Source organism: Pongo pygmaeus, chromosome 12, assembly GCF_028885625.2.
Source record: "Pongo pygmaeus isolate AG05252 chromosome 12, NHGRI_mPonPyg2-v2.0_pri, whole genome shotgun sequence".
Classification (NCBI taxonomy): Eukaryota; Metazoa; Chordata; class Mammalia; order Primates; family Hominidae; genus Pongo; species Pongo pygmaeus.
Genome location: NC_072385.2, coordinates 23,480,444 through 23,493,458, shown reverse-complemented (window position 1 = coordinate 23,493,458; position 13,015 = coordinate 23,480,444). Strand labels below are relative to the sequence as shown.

The window sequence follows — 13,015 nt, the reverse complement described above, 5'->3', positions numbered from 1 at the left end:
GAAGGCCAGGCTTAGAAGGTCTCAGATGAAAATGAGCAACTTACTGGGAACAGGAGTCAAGGTGACTTTTGTTTTGCCTTAGCAAAGAACTTGGTGGATGGTGTCCCTGCCCTGGAGACCTCTGAAACTTTGAACTTGAGAGTGATGATTTAGGGTATATCTGGTGAAATGAAGTAGGCAGCAAAGCTCAAGAGGTGTCTTGTCTGTTTTGAACAGCTTGTGGTCTTCTGTGTGACTGAATAAATGACCTCAAGTTGAAACATATTTAAATGAGAAGCAGGGCTTAAAAGTTTGGAAAATTTGCAGCCTGGCCAAGTGGTCAAAAAGAAAAGCTGATTTTCAGTGGGAAAATTCAAGAAGGCTTCAGAAATTTGCATAAAATGGAGCCCAGTGCTAATAGCTAAGACAATGTTTAAAAGGCCTTGAAACCATTTCAGAGACCTTTGCAGCAGAGCTTGCTGTCACAGGCCCTGAGTTCTAGGACCAAAGAATGCTTTCCTCGGTCAGTCCCATGGTCGCACTGCTGTGTCCGTCCTCAGGACACTGCTGCCTGCATCCCTGCAGCTCCAGCTCCAGCTCCAGTTCCAGCCATGGCTGAAAGATGCACAGGTACAGCTTGCATCACTGCTTCAGGGGTGCAAGCTTCAAGCCTTGGTGGCTTCCACATAGTGTTAAGCCAGCAGGTGCACAGAGCACAAAACTAGAGGCTTGGGAGCCTTTGTCTAGACTCCAGAGTATGTATGGAAAAACCTGGTGTTCAGGCAGAAGCTTTTCCAAGAGGCAGAGCCTCATGGGAAACCTTTGCTAGGGCAGTACAGAAGGAACATATAGGGTTGGAGCCCCCACACAGGGATGCACGATTTTCCAGACCCCAGATTCATAGACCCACCAACACCTTGTACCCTCAGTGTGGAAAAGCTACAGGCACTCCACACCAGCCCAGTCCATGAGGGCACCTGTGGGGGATAGACCCTGTACAGCCACAGATGCTGAGCTGCCCAAGGCCTTGGGAGCCCAGCCATCCACCCCTGTGCTCCAGATGTGGGATATAGATTCAGAAAAGATGATTTGGGAGCTGTAGGATTCAATGACTGGCCTGCTGGGTTTTTGACTTGCATGGGATCTGTAAGTCCCATCTGTGTTTTGTGCTTCTTTCTGGCAAATTTTTTCCTTTTGGCTGAGAATGCTTACCCAACGCCTGTACAATCATTGCACCTTGGAAGCGGTTAACTTGCTTTGTATTTCAGAGGTTCATGGGGGGCAGAAGGGACTGAGACTTTGGGCTTTGGACATTTCAGTAAATGCTGGAATGAGTTAAGACTTTGGGGGGACTTACAGAAGGCATCATTATATTTTGTAGTGTGACAAGGATATGAGACTGGGGGAGACCCAAGTCAGAATAATATGGTTTGACTTTGTGTCCCTACCAATACTCTCATGGAATTGTAATGGGGAATGTTAAAGGTGGGGCCTGGTGGGAGGTGATTTAATCATGGAGAAGAGTGGGTGTTGGAGGTAGGGGTGTGGGGAGAATGGGGGAGATTATTTTGTGGGTGGGGGTGAAAGATGAGGGTGGGGGTTGGATTCTTCGTAAATGGTTAAACACTATCTCCTTAATGCTTTCTGCATGATAGTGAGTTCTCTTGATGATTATGGAGCTGTGAGATTGAGTGAATACTGTCCTGCTGGGTTTTGGACTTGCATTTGTGTTATTTTTCTGGGAAATTTCTTCCCTTTGGATTGAGAAACCTTACCCAATGCCTGTTGTACCTTGAAGGAAAAGAAATCCGTTTTAAATTCAGGGACTCATTGGCAGAAGGGACTGTAACCTTGTCTCAGATGAGACTTTGAAATTTTTACATTTGGAATGAGTTAAGACTTTTGGAAACTTTTGAAAAGGCATGGTTGTGTTTTGCTCTGTGAGAAGGACATGAGGTTCTGGGGTAGCAGGGTCAGAATAATATGGGTTGGCTGTGTGTCCCTATAAAACTCACGTGTCATCCTTAAAGTTGGAGGTGGGCCAGGTGGGAGGTGATTTAATCTTGGATGGGAGGGGGTTGGGGTAGAAGGAAAAGGAGGGGCAGTGTGGGGAGGAGGAGGTCATCAGTAGGGTGGTGGGAGGGTGGGAGTAACCTGCTTCAGGGGCAGAGGCTCATTGGAAACCTCTACTAGGACAGTACACCTGTGGCTTTGCAGGATGTAGCCCACATGGCTGTTCTCATGGGTTGGGCTGGTGTGGAGTGCCTGTAGCTTTTCCATACTGAGGGTGTGAGTTGTTGGTGGGCTTATGAATCTGGAGTCTGGAGGATGCTGGCCTCCTGTGTGGGGGCTCAAAGCCTATATTTTCCTTCTGCACTGCCATAGTGGAAGTTTCCTAAGAGGTTCTGCCTCTGCAGGAGGCTTCTGCCTGGAAACAGTGGGCGGTGGTGTGGGGGGAGAATCCTTCACCGTTGGTTAGTCTTCTTGATGCTGATCTCCTGATAGTGAGTTCTCATGTGATCTGGTTGTCTAACAGGATGTCACACCTCTTTCTTCTCTCTGTCTTGCTCCTACTCCTGCCATATGAAACATCTCATTGCTGCTTGGCCTTCTGATATGGTTAGGAGGGGCCTGATCAGTGTGGGCCTGCTCAGTGGACCTAGTCAGTTGGGACTTGGTCAGTGAGGCCTATTTAGTGGGGGGTGGTCAGCAGGGGTCTGCTTAGAGAGGGTCTCATTAGAGGGATCTAGTAGTGCAGGTCTTGGTGAGTGGGTTCCTAGTGGCAGACAAATGTCTGGTGTCTGGTCAGTGCAAACCTGGGCTGTGGGACTTGGTCATTGGAGACCTTGTCAGCTGAGATTTAGTGGTGGCCTTGTCAGATTGGGCTGGGTTACTGGTGACCAGGTCAAGGGATGCTATTCAGTGGAGGCCTGGTCACTTGGGACCTAGTCAGGAGAGGCACTTGTCAGTGGGGCCCTGGTCAGGGCAGGCTGGTCATTGGAACCTAATCAGTGGGGGCCTGGTCAGAGAGGACTTGATCAGTGGTGGCTTTTGTAGCACTGGTCTACAGGGTGACCTGGTCAGCGGGGATCTGAGCAGTGCTTGCCTGTTCAGTGGGGCATACTCAGTAGGGTCCCAGTCAGGGACATCTGGTCACCTCAGGCCTGGTTAGCAGGGGCCTGGTCACTGGCAGCCTATTCCCTGGAGGCCTGGTCAGTGGGGCTTCATCTGTGGGACCAGGCAATGGGGTCATGATCAGTGGAACCTGATCAGTGAGGCCTTGTCAGTAAGGACCTGGTCAGCGAGGCCTTGCCAGTGAGGCCTTGTCAGTAAGGTCCTCATCAGTGGAGTCCTGTTCATTGTGGGCCTGTCAGCGGGAATCTAGTTAGTGAGGCCTGGTGATGGGGGTCTAATCAGTGAGGGTGTGGTCGGGGAGGATCTGATATGCTGGATCTGGTCAGCAGGCGCCTGGTCAGTGTGGGCTGCTGAGCACTGCTGGGAGGTGTCAGGGGAAATGCATGTTATGGAGGGCCCTGTGGACAGCTGGGATGGCCCAGTGGTGTTCAATGGTCCAATCACAAGTGGACAAAGCAGGTGTTTGGATGGACCTGGGAGATCTTGCTCAGAGACTCTGACAGGACAAAGGTAAAGGAAGGACCAGAGTGGCCGGAGAGATGCTCACAGTCTATGGGCTGCACACCATGGAGGAGGCCAGGGAACAGGCAGGGTGGGCAGCTGGGTTTCAGGGAGAGGCAGGTGCATGCTGGGAGGTCAGACCCTGTGAGGGCTGTGGGGATGTCAGGTGGGGTGGGCTCCGGGTGCACCCTCAGTGCACTGGGCATGTCTTGGCCCAGGCTCCCTGGACCCTGGCCGGGTGATGTGGTCATTTGCTGGGGGACTGTTGTCAGGCACTGCCACCCACCCTGAGTAGCACTGTCCCATCTCAGGACTGGACTTCCTCAGATCCTGCAGAGGGCACAGCCTCCAGCCCAGGAGGGGCAGCCCCATGGTGCAGCCTGAGCTCTTCATGGGCCTGGAGCATCCCCTGCCAGCCCTGCACTCCCTCTTCTCCCAGGTCCCGCTTTTCCAGGGTCAGCCACTGGGGAGGCCCCATCCTCCCTTCCCTATGTGTCTCCTGGGCTGAAACTTGCTGTGCACTGGGACAGGGATGAGGCTTCCGTAAGGCCTATTTAGGGAGGGGACTGGCTCCCAGCCTGGCACAGGTCTTCAGCTCTGCCTTGGTTGCCTTAGAGTGAGATGGATCAGTCAGTGCCCTGAAGGTAAATGTAGGAGACTGTCCCTGCTGTTGGAAGGCTGGTCTAGGGATGGAGGACTTAACAGGTCTTCCCAGTCTGTCAGGCCTGGACAGTGCTGTCCTGTCTTAGGACTCAGAAAGTCCAGTCCTGGGATGGGACGGTGCTGCCCAGGGTGGGTGGCCATGGTCTGACAACAGTCCCCCAGGGAGTGACTGCATCACCCAGCAGGGATCCAGGGAGCCTGGCCTGAGACCTGCCCAGTGCACTGAGGGTGCACCTGGAGCCCACTCCACCTCATGCCCCCACAGCCCTCACAGGGCCTGACCTCCCAGCATGTACCTGCCTCTCCCTGCACCCCAGCTCTCCACCCTGCCTGTTCCCTCACTTCCTCCATCCTGTCCAGCAGGATGGGACAGGCAGGGGGACAGCCTGTGTGCACATTTCATGGCAAGTAGGAGTGACACACCATCCCTGGGAGGCGCCTTGGTTCCTGCCAAACCCGGCCCCAGAACTCTGTCCCTGAGGTGGTTTTACCAAACCCCAAACCCAGAACTGTGGCTGTGGCTCAGGGGTCAGCACCCGCTAGTGCCGGGACACTACTGGGAGGCTGGGACCTGACCAAAGCCCATGGTGTCTGTGGACTGAGGACAGGGTGTCTTGGGACCATAAGGACAGGCCACAAGTGGCTATTGGGTCACAGGGGCTCAGCCCCAGTGTTTGTCCTTCCCTGGCTCCTTCCCATCAGTGCCCTGGAGCCCAAGACCCAGCATCCAAGGTTCCCTCCAGGAATCCTGGTGGCTCAGCTTACTTTGTCTTGTTTCATCTGAGAGCAAAAATGTCAGATCGGATGCACAGAAAAATGGCTCAACGTGCTTAATGACTAGAAGAAATCTAGGAGCAGGAAGAAGGTAATGTGGAGAGGGGAGGACCCCCGTGGGACCTCCATGACCGGTGTCTGCGGAGCCAGTGATACAGGCACCCAGTGCTGTGGCCTGGCACCACCTCTCAGTGGGTGGGTAGCACACTGTCCTTACCTGGGGGACAGCAGGCCTGGTCACCAGCTTTTGTACCTGTCCCTGCAAGCATTGCGTTGCTGGAAGAGAATCTCATGCCAGAGCTTGGACCATGCCTTGCTCAGGGGTTAGGGGTTGTCTCTTGGTGACCTAAATGAAAAAAATAGGTCCAGATCAGAGTTCCCACAGAGCCCAAGCCTGGAAACCTCCAGAATCCTCTGGCCCCCAATCCTCCCCAGGGACCCCTGTGGCCTGTCTCACCAGAGCACTCTTCCATCTGTAGATGTCTCGGCTGCTCCACAAGGGAGTCCCATTTCAGGTGTGGTGCTGGGCATGGTCACTCCTGCTGGATGTTTAGAAGGTGGAAACCAAGGACCTAGGGAAATACCAGATACAGCCTTTGCACTCTCATCCAGAGCAGGACAAAGAGACCAGGCGGTGTCAGGAGCCCAGGTCTCCAGCTGGAGGGAACGTCAACCCTGCAGTGGGAGCAGGGGTCCATTGCACATCCTAGGCACAGATGGTAATGTAGGCACCACAGGTATGCAGGGATTGGTACCCCTCCCTGGCTTCAGAGAGAAGCCAAACAAGGAGATTTCTGCAGAATGAAACCTCCTTTTCTTTCAGAAGCACTGCTGACTGTTTGGTGGTTGTTGTCGTTGTGGCAGTGAGTCTTTTGTCCATTCTGAGGCTGGTCTGGTTTCTCCTCTTGGCCCCGCCCTACAGACACAAAAGAAATCAGCAAGAGGTTCCCAGCAAACATCCACAGATGGCCCTGGACATCAGCCACATTCTGAGAAACATGTCATGTTCTTGGAGGGCTAAGGCATCAAGTAAGACCTATGGGGCTGGAGGATCCCAGGGCAGGTGGGGCAATCCAGAGCCATGGGGGCTTCCCATGGGAATTGGGAGGTCCCAAGGCAGAGGCAGGGGTTCCACAGGAGGAGTCCCAGAGCCACCAAGGGCTCTCCTGGCCCAGGGAGCAGTCAACACCATGGACCGAACACTTACTGGGCTCTAAGCTCTGGGCCAGGCTGGGGCATGGGGGGCCAGGAGGGAGCTTAGAGTGGGAGACAGAGAGACAAGTGTGCTCAGAGGGCACCTGTTTCTGGGTGTAATGTGGTCCTGAGATTCTGGCTGAGAAGGGTTTCCAGGGTTTCATATGTGTTATGGAGCTGCTTCCTCTCCCCAGCCTCACCTTGCAGGAATCCCAGTGAATATATTGCCACCGTATTTGAGCTCAGTGCCCTCATAGTGTAACGGCACCAGCAGATCTGCCTGTGCATGGACTTCCTGTACTACCCATTCCTGAGGGGTGATGCTTCTGCAGGGCCTGTGACTTGGTGCACAACTTTAGACACCATCATCCTGGAGCAGCACTGCACCCTCACTAGCCAGGGTGTTGATGACTTCCTCAAGGCCAAGGCCACGTTCAAGACTTGGGACTTCAGTGATGCACTTGTGCTGGGCAAGTTGGCTTCTCCAGGATCTTAATTTGGGAGGTAGAATGCAGCTTGAGATCAAGTGTCTGATCAAAGAACTTGAACTTGATCTGAAAGGCTCTGGGGAGCCATGGAAGGTGCTGGATAAAGGAGGCACAGTGAGATAAGTTTTAGAGATGACTGTAGAAGGCTGCCTGGAAGGAGTGAACAAGAGCCAGGAGACCAGGGAGGGAGCTTGTGGGGCAGGTCTGGAGATGGCAAGGGAGGGATCCTGCTTGGATGAATGGTCTTCAAGGACTGTCTCAGGTTACACTCAGGTGTCCTCAGAGCTAGTGTGTTCAGAGGTCTTGTCTCCAGGATGAAAATGGGAAGGAGTTGTCAGATGAGGACATATAAATGGAGGTTGACATCTTCATGAGTACCAGTGGTACTGGTGTGGGTTTCTTCATCCAGGGACATGGTGGATGGACACTACGTCACTCTATTCTGCCCTTCCTTTCCCTCCTCCCATTCTCCCAAGGGCCTCAGTGCATGGGCACTGTCCAACCTCTGGCGCTGAAGCAGCCAAGAGACCCAAGCCTGCGTGGCTGCCTCTTAGGATATGACCACACAGCCAGTGGCCTCTACTGAATCCTATGCAACCTCAGAAGACACCCAGGAGTGATGCCATCACGTGGTGCAAGAGTTCTGAGGGACCGCAATCCTGAAGACATTGAATGGTGGGTGCAGGGCCTCATGGCCTATTCCCCAGCTCCTCTCATTGGCTCTGCTCCAGGTGGTGAAGGGGGATAACATTTCTGTCAATTCTGCCATGATTGCCTAGCAGAAAAGGAGCAGAGCCCAGAAGCAGGGCCTGGTATGCAGCCTGCCTAACAAGGGAGAACTTATAGGCTTTGTGGATAGAAAGATCTGGGAGTCCATATCTATCACCCACTAGCTTCCTGAGATATTAGTAAAAATCAGTTTTCTGAACTACATTTCTGTAATCTGTAAATTGAGGGAATTTCTTCTACCCCATGAAGCTTCTTGGATAATTAGTGACAGTGTGTGTAGAGCAGGTGCCACCCAGCTGGCATTTGGTGTCCAGACCACTCCTCTTCCCCCTTCATTTTCTGCCTAAACTTGCATTTTGTTCTTAAGATTTTCACTCCCCTTAATTCTGCTCTTCCCTCTGATTTCTGCCTTACTGTATATCCCATGGAGTCACCAGGATCAAAGTGGGTAACCGTCATGTATGCATGTATGTGTATGTACATACACACTTTGTTGGGGTTAGACTGTGGTGTGTGAGTGTGTGTATGAGTTGGAATCACTGACTGAAACTCTCCACACCAGGCTGTGTTCCTGCTCATTGCTGGAGGCACTGTCAGGGGCCTTGTCCTCAACCCCGGGTCTGATCCTTGCAGCTCAGGCAAGACATTCTGGAGGAATCATGCCCTTGGAAGGATCCCTGAGGAGTGACTGGTGGGTATTGGTGGATAAATACCCCAGCTCCCTTGCTTTGGGTGGGATGACTCTGAGGCAAATGTTCTGTGCTGTCTCGCAGACGTACCTGGGAGGGCTGAGTCCTGGCTGCCACAGGGGAAATTTTCTTGATGAAGGTCCCTTTAACTGCTGCATTCCTTTCCTGTCTCAGTTCCCCACTCCTCCACTGGTGTTTCCTGGGATTCGCACCCTAAGGAAGAACTGGCAGTCGAATTACTATCCTAGAGTTATCTCCAAATAGAATTTTTGTATTTGAATATTTGCCTCAGGATCTACTTCCAGGAAATTCAAACTAAGACACACATTTTTCTGTCAGCTCCTTCAATCCCCATAGGCCTGCCATTGTGCTGTTTTTATCAAAAGGGAATATGAGGATCAGAGAGGGGAAGTCACTTGCCCAAAGTCACCCAGCTGAACAGTGGTGGAGTTCAACTTTGACCATGGGATGTCTGGCCCCAAGGTGGATGCTTGTTTCTATCCCATGAGACTCCTCCCTTATCAGGGTCGAATGAATGAATGGAGGATGTTAAAAGTAGGGTCTCTGATGCCTGTGCCAGAGAAACCCCAGGCTCATGGCTGGCATCTGTGTTCTTACTCTTACCTCATTAAGAGTAATAATGAAAAACATGCTCAGTGCTGACCATGTGCCTGGGGGTGTTGTAGGCACTGCTTACTTTAATTCATTTAATTTTCACAATAAGCTTGTTTTTACTTCTAGTTGTTTGTTAGATTAAAAAACTGTGGCAAAGAGCAATACAGAGAGTTGCCAAAATTCACACTGCTGGTCCAGGTTTGAAGCAAGCAGTCTGTACCTGGAGTCCTTGTCTGTAACCATGGCACCCTGGCTTCTCATACGTCTCATCATGGAGTTCCACCATGCATCAGGCATGGCACTGAGAACCTTCTTTTAAGAATATAATTTGTAATTATGTATATTATTAATTCTACTTCAAAATGCCACACAGCCTTCATATGATAAAATGAAACAATTGGTGAGTCTAAGCATTGAGAAAAAACGTTCTTTTTTCCACTCCCGACTCCATTCCAACAGTTGGGACAGTGTTTTCTCTGTGCCTGTAGAAACCTCAGCTCCTGTGCTGAGGAGCCTGTTCCCTTTGGGGAATGTGGCAGTCAGGTACTGGCAGGGACCTCGAAGTGGCTGAAGGGTCATTAAGAAAAAGCTGTTTACAAAGGTGTGGGCAGGGCCAAGGGGAACCAGGAGGGATGGTGCAGGGCCCTGGAGTTAGCGTCATCTGGGAGCTGTCACCACCCTCCAGACTGGTGGGGCCATGGAGAAGCTGTTCCAGTAACTCAGAGAATCTGCAGCTGAAAGAGGAGGCCAGAGGAGACATCACTCCCTGTACCTTTTGACTGCATCCAGATGCCCCCACTGACCACACTACCATCCCCTTATTAGACTGGAGAGGCTGCAGGGAGGGGTTCTAAGCCTCCTATAGTGGCTCACCTCCAACAGTGAGGCAGCACCAGCTCCCCTAGCCCCACAGCGCAGGGTCCACTTAGCCCCTGTATCCTGCATGGTCCCCTTTCCTGCTCGTAAGCAGATACCCAAATGAGCAGCAGAATCCTGTTTCTCCCTGCAGGCCCCTCTGCTCCTTACGAGTGGTGTTTTCCCTTGATTTTTGATGAGAAACACCCTTTCCCCTTCCACAGGGATTGTTTCTGTGGACCCCACCCTGAGTTTTCCCCTGGTTAGGCAATGGGCAGGTGGGGGTGGTGGGACCAACTCTTTAGAACCAGCAATGACAAACAGATCCCACTCGGGGGAAGTTGATGTTAAGTGTCATGGGTCCTCTGGAATTTTCTGAAGCTTTCCTGTTTTTTTTCTCCCTCTCACCAGCTCATCTGATCTCCTGGGATCTCTACTAAGATGTTGGCAGCCCGGCCAGCTGGTCTGGCCCTGGACGTGCCTTCAGGGTCTGGTTATGCTTCATGACCTGCACTGTGGTCGGTGGTAAGCAGCACCTGCTTCTAGCTTTCCTGTTGGGTCAGATTTTATCTCCACCCCAGCTCTGCAGTGCAGCTGCTTCTTGATTCATCCATGGACCCTGTACGAAATTGCCCCATGTTTCTGTTTGTGTATCACTGAGGAAGGAAGCATGAAGGACGCACAAGTCAGGCCATTCCATTTCCCTCCTGGTGCTGGGTCTTTAATACTGGAGTTGCTTCAGAGGCTGGTCCTTCTCCATAGCCCCCTCCACATTTCTCAGGTTTCTGCTCAAAAGTCACCTTTTGGAGGGTTCTCCACCTGTCACTGTGTTTGTAACAGCTCCTTCAGTTTCTTTCTAGCTCATCTCACTCTGGTAATGTCTATGATTACCACCACCATCTGACCTGGTCTTATGACGTGTTAGCTTCCTTCATCAGACATGAGCACCAGGATTGCAGGGGCCTCATCTTTCCTGTTCCTCCTGTGGCCTGGGTCCTAGCACCATGTCTGGTACAGTGTAGATGCTCAAGGGAAGTTTATTTTGTAGAACTGTTTACCTGGGAGATGTTACTGTTAGTCTAACCTGTACCATTTTGTAAACCTCCAGCCATTTTGCAGACCCTGGTCGGAGTGAAACATTCCATGGGAACTTGGGCCATGAGAAACATCCTTCATAACCACATGACTGCAGGAATATCCTTATCACATCCTCCCAGGCAAAGGCCCAACAGCCTGACTGCAAGGACATCCTTGCCATATCCTGCTGGGCAGCAAGCTCTACCACCCAGACCCCTCCCTTCCAGTCCCATGATTAGCCCAGCCTGTGAGTGGCAGTTGGTGCTGCCATTAAGCTGGTTTCCTTCTCCCCAGGGTTTTGCTGGCAATAAAGATGTTGCTGTTGAAGCCACCAACTATCTCTGTCTTTCTCTAACCCTCACCTTGCCTTCCAAACCTAACAATAACTCTACCTCTCCATTTTACCAATGAGGATATGGGACTCAAGGAGAGCAAGAGAGTTACCCAGTGAGTCACAGAGCCTGAACTTGAACTCAATTCAGCTGAATCTAGAACCTGTTTCTCCCTGAGAGTCCAGGGAAGGAAAGGTGGAACTGCAGCCAGTAGGTGCCCACGTGCTTGTCCTAGAAGACCCCAGGCGGGCTCCTGGGAATTGCATCTTCATGCACACAAAAGAAGAACTGCTCACTGGTGTTGCATCAGCTAAGGGTCCCCATTGTCCCAAATTGTTACTTCTTTTCAAAGTTTTATTTTAATAATTACATTTCTCACAGCTCAGTGTTGAATACAAAGCACAGAGGCATGTAGAAAGTCATGTGTGGGTTTTTCTCAATTTTTTTCCCAGTGACTATATCAATGAGTGTACAAAAGAACACAAATATATTCATACTTTTTATATAGAGATGAGGCCCTCCCTCCCATATTTCTCTGCCACTATTCTTCCTTTTTTTTTTCATATGAGGACCACTCTTTTAATACTAGTCCATGTGATTGGGGAGAGGCTGGCCACCCTGGGCAATCAGCAGGGTAATTAATTCAGGGATGGGCATGTGATCCAAGCTGGGCTCATGGAAGTCATCCCTGCAGTTTTGATGAAACTGCTGGGAATGAGGTGCTTTCCTTTTATTGGCATAGCTATTTGCAAGGAAGTAAAAGATATGAAATTTATGGGGCCATTTTTGCTGTTCTCTCAAAATAGCTTGCATGAAAAGCAGAGCTGACACAGGAAATGAAGGGACAGAATGAGTCTTGGTTTATATTAGTTGGCCCCTGATCTCACTGAGCCAGAAGCCCATCTACTTAAGGATATTTTTAGTAATTAGAGTCAAGTAATTCAATGTTCTCCTGGATCGAGTTAGGTTTCAGTCATTTGCAGTTAAGAGAGTCCTGTGTAATAGCAATTTCCCTTATGCTTAGGTCCCACCTGCCAGAGCTTTAGAGCTGTAGAAGGTATAAAGTAAACTCAGGCAGTGCTGAGCTAGCCAGGCTCCTGGTTAAGTGTGCAAAGAAACCCTGGAATCACTACCACTTTGGTCTGACAAATAGCCTTGCCTGCTGCTTACCATACAGCCATAGGGGTACCGCTTCCCTGAGCCCTTAGGCATTATACCACTTTTTAAAAATGATTTTTATCTGAGAAAATGTTTTGTAGAGATGGTGTCTTGCTATGTTGCCCAGGCTTGTCTTGAACTCCTGGCCTAAAGTGCTGAGATTACAGGCATGAGCCACTGTGCTTAGCCAGCACTATACTTCTATTAGTTGTCAATGTTTTCTTTGTTCTGTAGTTTCTAGTGTGTGCTTGAGCATGTGTGTGTATGTGTGAGTGTGTGTGTGTGAGTGTGTATGAGTTTTTAGTTTGATCTTGCAGGGTTATTTCAAGCATCAAGTGGGATCCTGTAGGCGCAGCACTCAGCCCAGTGACTGGCGCATATGGTAACCTCTCTGTGTTCTCCTCTTTTCTTCTCCTGATTCAGAGAATGACTTAAGGATCCGTGATGTGTGCCAATTTTCAATGCCCTGGATAAATAATGGGGAGATGAAGTACTGTTGCCAGAAATTTGCATATCTGCAAATGCATATGCATTGTTTTCATACATATCACTTTATTTCAATAGTTTATGGGAAACAGGTGGTTTCTGGTTACATGGAAAAGTTACTTGGTGGTGATTTTCTGAGATTTTGGTGTATGCACTACTCGAGTCGTGTACACTGTACCCAATGTGTAGTCTTTTATCCCTCATCCCCCCAACCTTCCCTCTGAGTCCCCAAAGTCCCTTATATCATTCTTATGTCTTTACACCCTCATAGCTTAGCTCCCACTTATAAGTGAAAACATACAATATTTGTTTTTTTATTCCTGAGTTACTTCACTTAGAA

The 13,015-nt window shown here is 50.4% G+C and overlaps 1 pseudogene; it reads left to right on the top strand.

Annotated features, from left to right (window-relative positions):
• The window catches only part of LOC129030109 (ankyrin repeat domain-containing protein 18A-like), a 50,200-nt pseudogene extending 43,628 nt beyond the window's left edge, over nucleotides 1–6,572 (top strand).
• Nucleotides 6,573–13,015: the final 6,443 nt, after the last annotated feature.